Raw genomic sequence first — 15106 nt, 5'->3', positions numbered from 1 at the left:
TCCAGTGTTTCCTTGACACGTACGTCTAGACAGCTTGTCTCATTCACTCAGTATAAATTTGACAAAGTTCAGGTCTTTTTAGAGATCAACTGGGTTTACACTTGGCAGATTTGGTTAGATATTAAAATGTACTCTGGGTGCGACTGCTCAGTAAGTGTCTTCACCAAATAAGTGGATGAAGTCCCACAATAGGTCTCAGTAGGGGTGCTCCGATCACGATCGGCCGATCGTTAATGCGTATCTCCTCAGTAAAGCCGGTTTTCTAATCAGCGGTTAATTCCATCAGGTGCGTGATTTCACATAGAGCAGCTGTTACTACACAGAGCCGTTGTTAACTGAGAAGATGGGCCAATAAACGCTGAAAATTAACGTGATTTGCGCATCTTCTCTATTAACAACGGCTCTGTGTAGTAACAGCTACTCTATGTGAAATCCCGCACCTGATGGAATTAACCGCTGATTAGAAAACCGGCTTTACTGATGAGATGCGCATAACGATCGGCCGATCGTGATCGGAGCACCTCTAGGTCTCAGTCAACTTCCAAAGAAACACTTGTACGGTTCGACTGAAATATGAACATAATACAGACTAAAGAAAAGTCTAAATGAACAAAAGCTCTTGTAACACTAATGAGCTGATGGTATTTCAGTCATCTGTCCATACTAGTGAATTCCTGACTCTTAACACGTTCGGAGCAAAAGACCAGAACGTGAGTAAACAAGGACCTTCGTTGTTTACATAATTCACCATTTTCATCCTGCTTTACGTGACAGTTATTTACTACAAGAAATTCCAGAGTCACTTGGGCGTGCCTCAAAGGAGACACTAAACCAACCACATTCCAACATACACAAAAAGAAACCTTTCGTAAAGTTCCTTACTTTTGTAAGTCCTTATTAATATGTATTTTAAATATGTTTATGGATTGCATAAAATGGTTAATCCTTGTTATGTGAAGAGTATAAGTTGCTAGCTTATACTTTAGGAAATGTCTCTCCTCATTTTAACTTCCTCAAAGAGAGCTACGTTTCTGCAACCCCCACCCCTGCAGGTCGTAAAACTTTAAGACCACCCTGGACACACAGGACAGGAGAGAAGCCAAATCACTGGTTTCTTTTGAACAATGCATTCTATGGAATGTATTCATTAACTTTATGTTTTATGTTTTATAAATGTATTACGTATTCCCTTTTGGTACATTTAGAAATTTCCCATATAAATTGGGACTATCTGCAGTGTTATCATGTGTTAATCAAATCTTTAAATATGTGTAATTCTGCATTTGAATGTAACTTCATGTTTTGATCATATATATATTATGTTTAGTATCTTTGTGATCGTCATGCTCTGACAGACCCATTTATCTAGAGCAAAGTAATGAAAAATGTATGTAATCTGAATTACAAACTTGCTAGAATAATCCCTGGAATTTGGACAAGCCCTAAATCTCCAGGGGGGTTGTCTCCACAGAGACAAAGGAACTTTTCCCTCCGCTTCAGATCGCGGACTTTCATTGGCTGTTTACGCGAAAAAGGGGCGTGAACCATTTCAAGCCATAAGAACGACCGAACAAGGTCCGCCCTCTCTCTTCTTCTCCTTCTCCGTTCTCGGACACGCTGCTCTCCTGTGCGACCAACGCTTCCACGTGGCCTTAGGCCCCGCTCATAGCGCAAACCCCCTCAGCACAGGGGCTGAGAGAAAAAGCCATTTTAATGGCTCCTTTGGAAGCTTTCGTTTTTGTTCTTTTCTTTTCTTTTCTTTACTAAGTTTATTCAACTATTCGCCTCTCCACGCAAGGAAGACGAATTCTGGAACATTGTTTGTTGAACCTTTCAAATACCACGCGAGGACAGAACAAAGGACCACGTGCTCCACGCTCACGCCAAGATCAAGCGCAGTGTGCACGCGCGTCACATTGCCTCCGGCACACGCCCGCTGGTTTCAAAAGGACAAGCGCGCAAAGCTCACAAGCTCGACGCCGATCTCACGCCACGCACATTGGACACTTTGCAAGTATCACTTTCTCTATGGAGATTTAAATGCTGCTTTAAAGTGTTGTTATGATCTGATCGTTGTTGGCTTCCAAAAGTTACTGACTATGATTTCCATACCTGAGCTCCTTATGTGATTTCATTCTATTTTCTCTCTCTCTCTCTCTCTCTCTCTCTCTCTCTCTCTCTCTCTCTCTCTCTCTCTCTCTTTTATTTGGATTCGGTTATGTCTTGTATAAAGCTTATTGTTTGTATTGTCGTACGCATATTTACTCTGTGTGATTTGTAGTTTGATGTATTACTAGTTTAATTATTAAAAACCCATATACTGACGATTGGCTTGGACTCCACCCCACTCACATTATGAGTCACTGAGATGTCTGATCTATAGCTACAAGCTCTAAATTTAGAAACTAAATTTATCATAAGGATAGGACAATATTTTCATGGCCAGAGAATACTTTTCCTTGAATTATAAGGCGTGATAACTTTATTGAAAATTGATAGGTCAATAGTGGTTTGCTGGACATACCACTGTTTGATTTGCACAGTAAGAGATATCACAATAATTGGTATGAAGAATGGAATATTGACATATTAATGAGTAAGTTACAGTGCCCTGTGATTATTTATTGGTATAGGCAATTGAGCTATTTTTCATAATCAAATTTAATGTAACTGTCATCTGAGATATAAATTAATCATATTCCTGATTAATTATTCAAATTCCCTATATATATTTGAGTTAATTATTCTGTAAAACTCAATGTTGTTACATTTATGGTGGAGATAACGCGGGCATTTCAAACTTCGTTTTGTGAGCAATCAATCTGTGTATATGGTTTTTAATAATTTCTGCACGTGCGCTATGAAATTATGTAATGTTACTTGTGAGATAAGTCGCAAGACGCGAACTCACTACTGACTGAGGCAAAAGGCTGGTCAGTCAGCGCGCTAGGTATTTGTAGAAACTTAACAGTATAGTCACTGTTATTTTTAATGAAAGTAAACTGCAGTATAATGTTAAAAGTATCCTGTTTAGAAAGACCATAATCTTTTTACAGTGAGAACATTTTAATATGAATAATTAAAAGATAAAGAAATCTTTTATTAGTTGCAACATGTAAATCTGAACATGAGCGATGTTCCTCTGATTCAGTTAAAAAGGCCTTGCTTATTAAATATCATTATTGAATTCGTGGTAAACCACATGATAGTCAAAAAAAAAAAAAAAAAAAAAACGATAAAAACTCCTGGTCTAAAATTGGCTTAGCTACCCGATTTTTAAACCTAAAACATTTAAATCATAAGTGCTATTTTGATAAATGTTTATTGGAGTCAACAGTTGGAAAATTCCTGTCTTTGTTACATTTGTGTTTTGGAAGTGAACGGATCCTTCCTTCAACCTATGTTAATATAGCACCTCAGAGATTAAAACCTTTGGTTTGTTACTTGTGATTTTTGATGCAGAAAATCAGCCTGACAAACGATCAGATAATTTCTAAGTCATATTGAAATTGTAATTCCGCTATCTAAACACCAGAGGGAACGTGTGGGTTAGAAATTTCAGGGTACGCCCTGCTTTCTGATTCCAGCTTGCATGAGTGCAAAGTTGCCATCCCGTGGCCGTTTCAGATAATGCGCTCTAATTGCTAATCTTTCCCCTTGATGTATTTGAATTAGATGTCTAAATTCTCGATAAATATTTGCATTTACAGCTTTGCTCATGCGAATATTATTACAGGGAAACAAAAGAATGTTCCCTGCCTTTGACTGTTTACATTTACTTTGAGTTTGGTTCAAACATGATTTGAATTAAAATGTAATTGTTAATAGTGGAAATCTAGATGTTTCAGGTCAACCACTGATTGACCCACTTAGAAGGTAAGCCATCTAGTGGCAGTCTCCTGTTAAATCGACTAACAGACCTCTGTCTTTTCCATTCTGTTTGAATTGCATGTCCACTTTTACCCTTTTTGATTAATCTCACCCTGTTTGATTAATTTCATGATCATTAATGATAACTTACAAGCTATCATGGGTTATTATAGGATATTATTCAGATTTTCCTTTTAATTCTTACATGCTTATTTTAAATTTAGATTTAAACCAGTTTTGAATTTTTAATTTGAATTAAGTTTTCTGCTCAGCAGGTTAAAGACAGAGAAGCAGTACTCCCCCCCCCCCCCCCCCCCCCTTTGTGGTGAAAACCAGCTACTCCTTCTCCCTTGTTTCATTCCTGTCTTTTAATTTGATGTTTATTATTTTTCTTCTCTCTTTTGACTTAGGTTATTTTGATAATTACCATTATTATCATAATTCCTTTGTTTTGTTTTATTATTATTAGGTAAAGCTGTTACCTCTCCTCTCTACATATATAGTTACTCAATTGATGTTAAACAAACCAAACCTTAATTAACTTTAAGTTTCCTTTGTTCATCCTTTGTGTATTTGATTGTAGAACTCCCTCGGTGATTGGACAGTCATCTCAGGTTTCCAGTGAGCAAGGCTGCCCGACTGGTGTTACCGATACTGGCTGCGAGTGAAACTCGGTTCCTCTTGTCTCAAGAGACATCAGCAATTTTGGCACTCCAAAGGTTGTGCTAAAAGTCACAAGCCGTTTGAGACGGCGCCACGCCAGAGTACCGGAGGACCGGGGACACTGCGGTTCAGTGTTTGGGGAGCACCGTGGAGGTTGACCAAGCCACTGGTTCCCACCTGAATGACCAATTTAACCAGGTGAACCAAAAGTGATAATACCTATCCACTTATTATAAGCCACAGAATATTAGATATTCCCCCGGATATATTTTAAGTGTTCTGACCCTTTTGCTTCTTTAAGCCACACCATATTTCTAAGTTTCCTACCCAGATAGCCCACTCACCTGTTGGCCCTATCTTAAAACCTAGCAGTAGGCTTAGGCCTCCTTATTCCCACTAACACATTGTGTTTCTGTTGTTTTATCTCATTTCAAGTGTTGTTTCACTTTGATCTTTTTCTACCCTCTGTTCTGTTGTGATTTTGTTTCTTTCATTTCACATAGAGACAGTAACCTGCGAGCCACCAACGAAGTTAAATCGTAGAACAACCAGCAGCCGGTGTCATCACACGACCCGCTAGGCTACTGCCTGTCAAATCTCCATTTCAGGTCCTTCGTTGACCTCAGTTAATTGGCTACTTAACTGTCTGACTGTTTGCATCAGTTAGCCCCAAAATTCTCATAAACGGCACAGCCCGTATGAATATAGCTCGTTAAACGTAGAACGAACTTGCATTGGTCTTTTTGTGTGTGTGTGCTGTGCTTCTCTCACCGACAGAGAACCAGGATGTTCCAGGCATCCAGTCCAGCAGTCCACGGGGGCCACCTCTCGACATGGTTGAAAGCAGTGACGACCCCCTTCCTGCCCAAGGACGCCAGTAACCTGCAGCACCCAGAGCAACTAGACACCGAGCTAGAGGAACTGATGGCACGCGATCCAAACCAAAGTGACTACTACAGAGAACTCGCCAGGATCTTTGGAAGCCTAGTTCACATTCTCGTCGCCCAAGCACGGCTCAGTGAACGGAGCAACATCGCGGAGGAGGCCTGGAAGTACCAGGCCCCAATCCAGAGTCATCTTGATCAGCTTCTCCTCGAGACCCAGAACCAGCGCGAGAAAGAGGACGACACAGATCCAGAGCTACAGAAAGGAGTTGAAAGACTTCACAATGCCCTGCAAGATCTTCGCCTCGACACAGATCAAAAAGAACAGCTGGAGAGAGAAGCCAGAAAAGAACTCAACAAAAAACTCCAGCAAGGCGACGCTCTCCTAAAAAGAGCAGAGACTGAACTGAAAGAAAGAGACTATAAAACCTGGGCCTGCAAAACACACTTGCAAGCGGCCCGAGCTAAATTCAACAAGCTTACTCTGCAGAGAGATGAGCTCCAAGATGAACTTGACACTGTTCACACCGAACTGAGACAATCTCACAGATTACAGAGTGGCTGGATCGGAGAAACGCACACCACAAAATTTCTCCCGGGCCGCCACTCCAACCCTTTCAGCCAAGAACCCAGAGCTGGAAAAGGGGGTGTAAGCTCACTTCTAAGGAAATCACCAGCCAACTTACAAGAACACCTGTCAACAACGGAGGGGAGAGAATCCTTCCAGAGAACGCATGTCACTAAACCCTGCACTGCTCACAGAGAACTTCACAAGCTAGCCAGAAGCATCTCTACATTCAATCCAGATCCTGCAGGAGGACATGACGTTCATGCTTCTTTACAAGCCATTGACTTTCATTTGGAAACTGTCACCAACGTGACAGATGTGAACACATTGTACCTGTTAAAAATCACGTCCAGCCGTGATGTGCATTGCTTTCTGGATCGTCAACCAGAGACTGTCAAAATGTACTACAAGCAACTGCTACAGACTTTGATTCTTGAATTCTCTGATCCAAACTCAGACCATGGGCTCCTTATTGCTATGGACCTCAAACAGGGCCAATTTGAAAACCCACAGACTTTCTGTAGTCAGCTACGAAAAGCCTACTACGGAGCATGCAACGAACCAGGTATGGAACAGGATATCAACTTAACAACTCTGTTCCTCCTAAACCTACATGCCAGTTGGAGTTTTCATCTCAGAGTCCCAGCGTGTCCACGTAACAGGACTACACAAGAGTTACGGAACTTAGCCCACAAAGCTTGCACCAAGCAAAAGACTATTGGTGAAGAGACTGTAAAAAACCCCAAAGTCTCTGTCTCTGAGCACTGCTTGGAGTTAACCCTAGATGGCGCCCTACAACACCACAGTCACAGACATTTTTACAGAGAGTCAATACCGTTCCAAGCCAGCAGAGGGCAACACAGTGCAGCCACGTCTGAGACAGCAGAGATCTTGAGGGTGCTGAAAGTGCTTCTTCACATGAAAACTCACAAGGAAGATGAGCCAAGCACCCAGAACACTGCCCGTCATCTACAGACCACAGAGCTAACTGTTACAGCACAAAGTGACAACAACACCCAAGCTCCACAGTCAACAGCTGCACACCCTGAACGAGACAGCACAGGTCCTCACACCAGGTACCACAAACACAAGGTACCAGAAAATGCTGTTTTGACTACCTGCCTTCGCAGCGAGCTACACAAGACCGGTCCTCACCACCCACCGATCGTCACACCCGCCCTGATGCCAACATTCCTGGGCAGCCTTGTCAAAAAGGGGGTGGGCCGAAAAGGAGTCAACAGGAAAGACCTGATCGACACAGGATCAAACCTGACGGTGATCTCATCTCACCTTTTCAAAAGACTCCAATTTGAAGCTAAGAGACAAGATCAAACTCTTACTCCTCAAAACTATGAACTGAATGTACAGGTGTACAGACAGAATGACATTCAGTTTGAACAGGTTGTTTCCATTCACCTGACAATCGTTCCGATGAGTCTAATACATCCCATGTATGTCCCACCAATGAACACTCATGCATTGCTCATTGACAAAGACCTGCTAGAACACTTTGACCCTTTTCTGAACTTCAAACAGCTAAAAGACTTTGCTCAAGTGCGAGAACCTTTTTCTCTCCAGCCACACAGGTTGCTAGAGCCAGACTGTCAGGTCGCAGAGGTCACGGGAACTCCCACAGAGCCAGACGGTCAGGTCACAGAGGTCACGGGAACCCCAGCAGCCAGCCATGAGTACAATGCCCTAACGACAGGCTCAAGTTCATGCCTCTGTACCTTAGTCAACAAAAAGGGTACGGTGGTACCAGCTTACACCAAAGGGGTCGCTGTTCGGCTCAACCTGCAATGTGATCAAACCTTACACCACACGCTGGGTTTCTTCCAATCCTCACCTGAATGTGTGGAACTCGGACTCACACTTGCAAACAACAAGCATGTCAAACACCAACACCTGTTCCAGCAATGTGATAACATCACAAAAACACACAATGTGATCGTGTACTGGAAGAAGGTAACAGGACACTCGAAGTTACCAAGTCTAGACAAGGACTTTAAAGATCACACTGACACCCTTGCCAAAACTGGCACACTAAACAACATTCTGTGGTCACTCACAACCCACCCACCCACATTCAAGGTTGAAGTGATTACACACAGCATAAGAACTTTACTAGCTAAACTGCCTACCTCAGAATCGCTTACGCTGGCTCCGTTGTCTACACATACCAACATAGCGGACATGCGGGCTTCTGAAACCTCGATAATGACTTTGCTTTACCACCTCTCAGACCCCTCCATCCACCCTGGCAACCAGTCTACAGTCACTGACAATCAAAGCCCCAGACCACTGCATGATACACAAACCATGCTGCGTGCACAGAACAATATTGTGGGTTGTGCACCGTCTGACATCACAATGCCAGGGCTTGTAATGCCACGGGGCAAAAGGGGGATAATGCCAATATATTTCCATGACGCAGCATGTGCTGCACCACGCAGCACCAGAGCCACTGACAAAACACTGAAGCAAGCGTCATGCCAGCAGCAAGATGTGGCAAAACATGGGCGAGGGCGAGCTAAACCCAGTCGCCGCCCACGAAGCAAAGAGACTGTCCGGTCCAACCAAAGACAGGCCTTGTTTGTTTCTTTCTCCCCTTTCTCTCTCTCTCTCCCTATTATCTGTACCAGGATGCTGCTGTGGTTTGCAGTGCCGTGCTGTCAGCCAAAGATAGGACAGCTGCCACCGAGAAAACCGCTGAGACTCCTGACTACCGATGACAGGGCACACTACCCCAGCACTGTAACCGAATACAGCTGTACAAGGTTCCGATGGAAAAAGGACTCCCTCACTCACACTGAGGCCGATGTAAAACACATGTTCAGCCAACATGAGAAAGTGACTGTTACACAAATGGAGTTAAGTGGACACCACCACCGCTCCAAACAGTTCCCGGGAGCTTTGCTTAGAGCCGCTGCTGCCGCCAGAATGTTTAACATTGTTATGTCCAGTGTCAATGCAGCGAACCAGACTGTAAACTCCTTGAAACCACTGTTTACTGTCTTCCAGAAGGACTTTACACAGACTCAGCTGTTTACAGCGTTAACAACAGACATGCTGTGGGAGGTTAGCTCCTCCAATGACAGCCTAACCACGAGTAAAACCCCACCGTACATGATACCCTTAAGCCTTGTGTTAACTGTGCCGTCTTACGCCATCACCATACCAGCTGACCTGCAACAAATACACCTGGCCAACTCTCTGGATAGCGCCTTCCTACGGCACGTCAACCCCAAACAGAGAGAAGTGAACGTACTCCTGAACCAACCCATCAGCAAGTCAAGCCAAGTCTACAGACCTAAAGACATTGTCAGTGTCAGGATGTGGAAAAGCAACACCCACACCAAAACACACATTCCAAATGTGGTGGCCTACCACGACAGCGACACACAGCTGTACCTGGCCCCAAACATGCACATGTGTGCTTTGTCCAAAGACATTCATTATCTCTGCCTTAGCAAACCCTTCCTCAGACACAACTCTGAAGGAATCTGCGAGCTGCAACCCTGGGTCAGCGATACATGCTGCCCTGCCGAAGCCAAGCCTCTTACACAAGTCACAGAAACGCAAGCAGAGATTGTGGGTAACAGATGGCTCGTCAACACTCCTGTGCGCTCAGCTACGCTGACCTATGACCAGCATGACACCGCCACCCGTGCCAACCTGCTTGACCAAGTACTGAAAGGTACCACCCAACACATTGAAATTACTCCTGTCGACACAGCCCTCCAAGCACAGCCTCGACAGCCCGTTCTGAACCAGTCATCTGCGGTCCGAGCCTGGAATGCTCCCGACACTGCACGGTGCATCTCCACCGTCATTGGTCCCGCCCTGACTCTTGGCGTGACCTTCATCCTATACAGGATACTCAACGGATGCAAACCTCTACAGCCAAACTCATGACAACTGTGGCTGGAGGTCTCCGATGGAATCCCCGGAAAGGGGGTGCCACGTCAAAGACAACACCGAAACCCCATCAAGCTGAATCGTCGGCTTCAGGAACCACTTGTCATCATGACCCACCTGCTACATGACCATCTTGAACCACCTGCCGTCATGATCCACCTTTCATCTGCCCATAGTGATGATTGCCGTCCGATGATGTCCACAAAGGGACTTCATCCGACGGAAAAGGGGGAGATGTAACAATAATGAGCTGATGGTATTTCAGTCATCTGTCCATACTAGTGAATTCCTGACTCTTAACACGTTCGGAGCAAAAGACCAGAACGTGAGTAAACAAGGACCTTCGTTGTTTACATAATTCACCATTTTGGCCGCCCTGAAGTCGGCCACATCCTGCTTTACGTGACAGTTATTTACTACAAGAAATTCCAGAGTCACGTGGGCGTGCCTCAAAGGAGACACTAAACCAACCACATTCCAACATACACAAAAAGAAACCTTTCGTAAAGTTCCTTACTTTTGTAAGTCCTTATTAATATGTATTTTAAATATGTTTATGGATTGCATAAAATGGTTAATCCTTGTTATGTGAAGAGTATAAGTTGCTAGCTTATACTTTAGGAAATGTCTCTCCTCATTTTAACTTCCTCAAAGAGAGCTACGTTTCTGCAACCCCCACCCCTGCAGGTCGTAAAACTTTACGACCACCCTGGACACACAGGACAGGAGAGAAGCCAAATCACTGGTTTCTTTTGAACAATGCATTCTATGGAATGTATTCATTAACTTTCTGTTTTTATGTTTTATAAATGTATTACGTATTCCCTTTTGGTACATTTAGAAATTTCCCATATAAATTGGGACTATCTGCAGTGTTATCATGTGTTAATCAAATCTTTAAATATGTGTAATTCTGCATTTGAATGTAACTTCATGTTTTGATCATATATATATTATGTTTAGTATCTTTGTGATCGTCATGCTCTGACAGACCCATTTATCTAGAGCAAAGTAATGAAAAATGTATGTAATCTGAATTACAAACTTGCTAGAATAATCCCTGGAATTTGGACAAGCCCTAGATCTCCAGGGGGGTTGTCTCCACAGAGACAAAGGAACTTTTCCCTCCGCTTCAGATCGCGGACTTTCATTGGCTGTTTACGCGAAAAAGGGGCGTGAACCATTTCAAGCCATAAGAACGACCGAACAAGGTCCGCCCTCTCTCTTCTTCTCCTTCTCCGTTCTCGGACACGCTGCTCTCCTGTGCGACCAACGCTTCCGCGCGGCCTTAGGCCGCGCTCGTAGCGCAAGCCCCCTCAGCACAGGGGCTGAGAGAAAAAGCCATTTTAATGGCTCCTTTGGAAGCTTTCGTTTGTGTTCTTTTCTTTTCTTTTCTTTACTAAGTTTATTCAACTATTCGCCTCTCCACGCAAGGAAGACGAATTCTGGAACATTGTTTGTTGAACCTTTCAAATACCGCGCGAGGACAGAACAAAGGACCACGTGCTCCACGCTCACGCCAAGATCAAGCGCAGCGTGCACGCGCGTCACATGGCCTCCGGCACATGCCCGCTGGTTTCAAAAGGACAAGCGCGCAAAGCTCACAAGCTCGACGCCGATCTCACGCCACGCATATTGGACACTTTGCAAGTATCACTTTCTCTATGGAGATTTAAATGCTGCTTTAAAGTGTTGTTATGATCTGATCGTTGTTGGCTTCCAAAAGTTACTGACTATGATTTCCATACCTGAGCTCCTTATGTGATCTCATTCTATTTTCTCTCTCTCTCTCTCTCTCTCTCTCTCTCTCTCTTTTATTTGGATTCGGTTATGTCTTGTATAAAGCTTATTGTTTGTATTGTCGTACGCATATTTACTCTGTGTGATTTGTAGTTTGATGTATTACTAGTTTAATTATTAAAAACCCATATACTGACGATTGGCTTGGACTCCACCCCACTCACATTATGAGTCACTGAGATGTCTGATCTATAGCTACAAGCTCTAAATTTAGAAACTAAATTTATCATAAGGATAGGACAATATTTTCATGGCCAGAGAATACTTTTCCTTGAATTATAAGGCGTGATAACTTTATTGAAAATTGATAGGTCAACAGTGGTTTGCTGGACATACCACTGTTTGATTTGCAGTAATTTACAGTAAGAGATATCACAATAATTGGTATGAAGAATGGAATATTGACATATTAATGAGTAAGTTACAGTGCCCTGTGATTATTTATTGGTATAGGCAATTGAGCTATTTTTCATAATCAAATTTAATGTAACTGTCATCTGAGATATAAATTAATCATATTCCTGATTCATTATTCAAATTCCCTATATATATTTGAGTTAATTATTCTGTAAAACTCAATGTTGTTACACTCTTTACATTTCACTACAGATGTCATCAGAACTGCTGTTTCTTTGCAGCAGATTTTTGTGTATGCAAGAGAGGCATCCCTGGCATTGTTTTGATTCCTGTACACATTTTATAAGCTATTCTTATGACTGTAGCTGATAATAATATTGTCCATCATGCATGGTTTTGGATGTCTGGGTTACTACTGTCACAAAATATGTCATCAAAGCTGTCCAATCAGGCTTTGACCATATCCTTACTGCATATTTATCACTTGTGAAAGATTGGTTGATACATAAAAATTTTTACTCATTAAACATTATATCGAACAAGTTCTGTTACCTATTGATAACTATTGTTTCCTGTTGAAGGCACAGCAGTACAACAGTTTTTTTTTAAATCCACCAAACAGTGGCATTTATTGGTTGACTTGATAATAAATAATTGTATCTAGTATTTGTAAGTCTATCTTTCAAGAACAGTCTACCAGCAAATCCATTCACTATAGTGGGTAAAAACTGTGTCTCACCCCTCTCATTTCTCTATTCTAATTTAAGATCTGACAGCTGTAAATTAACACTAAGTAACACAGTCTCTCCTTCCCCACCCAGATGTTTATTTTTAGATGTATTTTTATTAGACGCAAAAAAAGTAAACGGAAAATAGAAAAGAAATTATGCTATCACTTTTTAATCTATAATGTAAATTATTGTTGTTTTTATAAACTTATCTGAATTGATTTTAGAGCATTTAGCACAAGAATATATATATTCTATTTTTTTTACACATAAATATAAATAAGTATTGTATGCATACCCTTTCACTGATGAATGTTAAAACATAAAACAAGGGATGCATTATTGCACAAACTCTCATAATTAGTTGTTATTTTATCTATTTTATAACTGCAGTCACACTAAAAATCAAACTTACAATTTAGATTTCAATCTACAGATCAAAATGGAAAGTTTGATAATGAAAGATAAATTAGGTATAAATAAATAAGTGTAATTTGCAGGCATGCAGTGATAGAGAAATTCTGGGTTACCCACACATCCAAATGTATTTATTTAATTATTTATTCATTAATTCTAGACTACGTTAGAATGTCCAAATTAGAGCAGATTTATAAAATGAGATATTATATATGTTACTTTCTAGCAGTTCACCCATATACGCATTTGGTAACAGGTTTTGATTATTGTTTTTATATTATGGCAGATATTGAATATTTAAACTTCAACGCCTGTTTTTAAATTAAACTCTACCTAAAGTAAAAGCTCAAGACCAGCAATTTTCTTTACCAAAAGCAGGTACAATATGATAAACAATATTATCATTAAAATTAAATATGATAATCGAATTTTGTTCATCTATGTAACTTCGCACTGATGGCAATATACAGTTTAAAGTGCACATAATAAGACTAATATAATCCTGCTATTTCAATACTGATATTTATTTATTTTTGTTTTATTTGGAGCTAAAGCAGCTAATAACTTACGCTAAGCTCATTAATGTTACCAAAAATAAAAATGAAAATAAACAAATATGGGGACGTTTTGTCAACGTATATTATAGATACATGTTTAATCAAATTTGACGTTTCCTGCCAAAGGCCACAACCTGTGGAATAATTTTCGAGTTTATAGCTAAGAAAAATATATCCTCGATTTGTTTCAGCTCCGATTAAACGTCTAGCACAAGCTTTATTAATCGAACGTCGATGCGATACGTGAGGAATAGGCAAGGTCAAAATAGAAGATCACAGAAAATATTATGTGGGCAAAAGAAGAGGATGAGAGGATGGATGCAGGTAGTATGGATGATGAAGATGATTCTTCAATAATTAATAGTGAGGGATGGTCTCAGGTACCAGATGAATCAAACAAACGAAAAATACAAGAGGGTCTGGCTGCAGACATAGGGGCGGGTAGAGCACCACTCAAGAGTGGAAATACGTCACCTCCACTAGCGATATGGCAAGCCTTTTAACATTTAATCTATAAACTGTACTAGTATCTTTTTTCATGTTACTAGTACTTATTTTTTTAGATACTAGTATCTTTTCCATTAAGTACTAGTACTTATTCATTAGGTACTAGTGGTTACCCTGCTGAAAAAAAACAATAGAAACCATTACAGAATTTGTAATGGTTTTAATGGTTAATTGCTGATGGTTTGTAATGGTTTTGTAATGGAAACCATTAGAATTTCTGTAATGGTTTCTATTGTTTTTTTCAGCAGGGTATTCATTACTAGTGTTTATTCTTTAGGTACTTGTGTTTATTCTTTAGGTACTGTCTTTTGTAAAGTTACTAGTACTTATTCATTAGATACTAGTACTTAATCATTAGTTACTAGTACTTATTCCAATAGTGACTAGTATTAAATTAAACTATTGGTGTTAACAAAAATAAAACTAGTACATATTTTTTAGTTACTAGTAACTTTTTAGACCAGAGAAATCCTGAACATAATAGATACTAGTACTTTTTAAATTTGCATTTCTGCCCAGTATGGTAATTGTGTGTTGAATATTAATGAGCCAGCAACATATAGGAGAGAGATTAAAAAGGAAACATAAAAAAGAAGATGGATGTACATTTTTTTTAGAAAAACAAATGGAAAAGAAACAATTTTTTGTACACAAGCACATAGAAAACGTATTTTTGTCAGGTTTTTTAACTGTAATTTCGTAAATATAGTAGCCGAATTTGTTTGTTGGTCTTTGAGTAATCCTGCTATTTCAATACTGATATTTATTTATTTTTGTTTTATTTGGAGCTAAAGCAGCTAATAACTTAATCTGAAAATTAATCTGCATTGTTAATCC

The sequence above is a fragment of the Carassius auratus genome, chromosome 30 (genome assembly GCF_003368295.1).
Source record: "Carassius auratus strain Wakin chromosome 30, ASM336829v1, whole genome shotgun sequence".
NCBI lineage: Eukaryota > Metazoa > Chordata > Actinopteri > Cypriniformes > Cyprinidae > Carassius > Carassius auratus.
Note: the sequence above shows the minus strand (reverse complement) of the source record.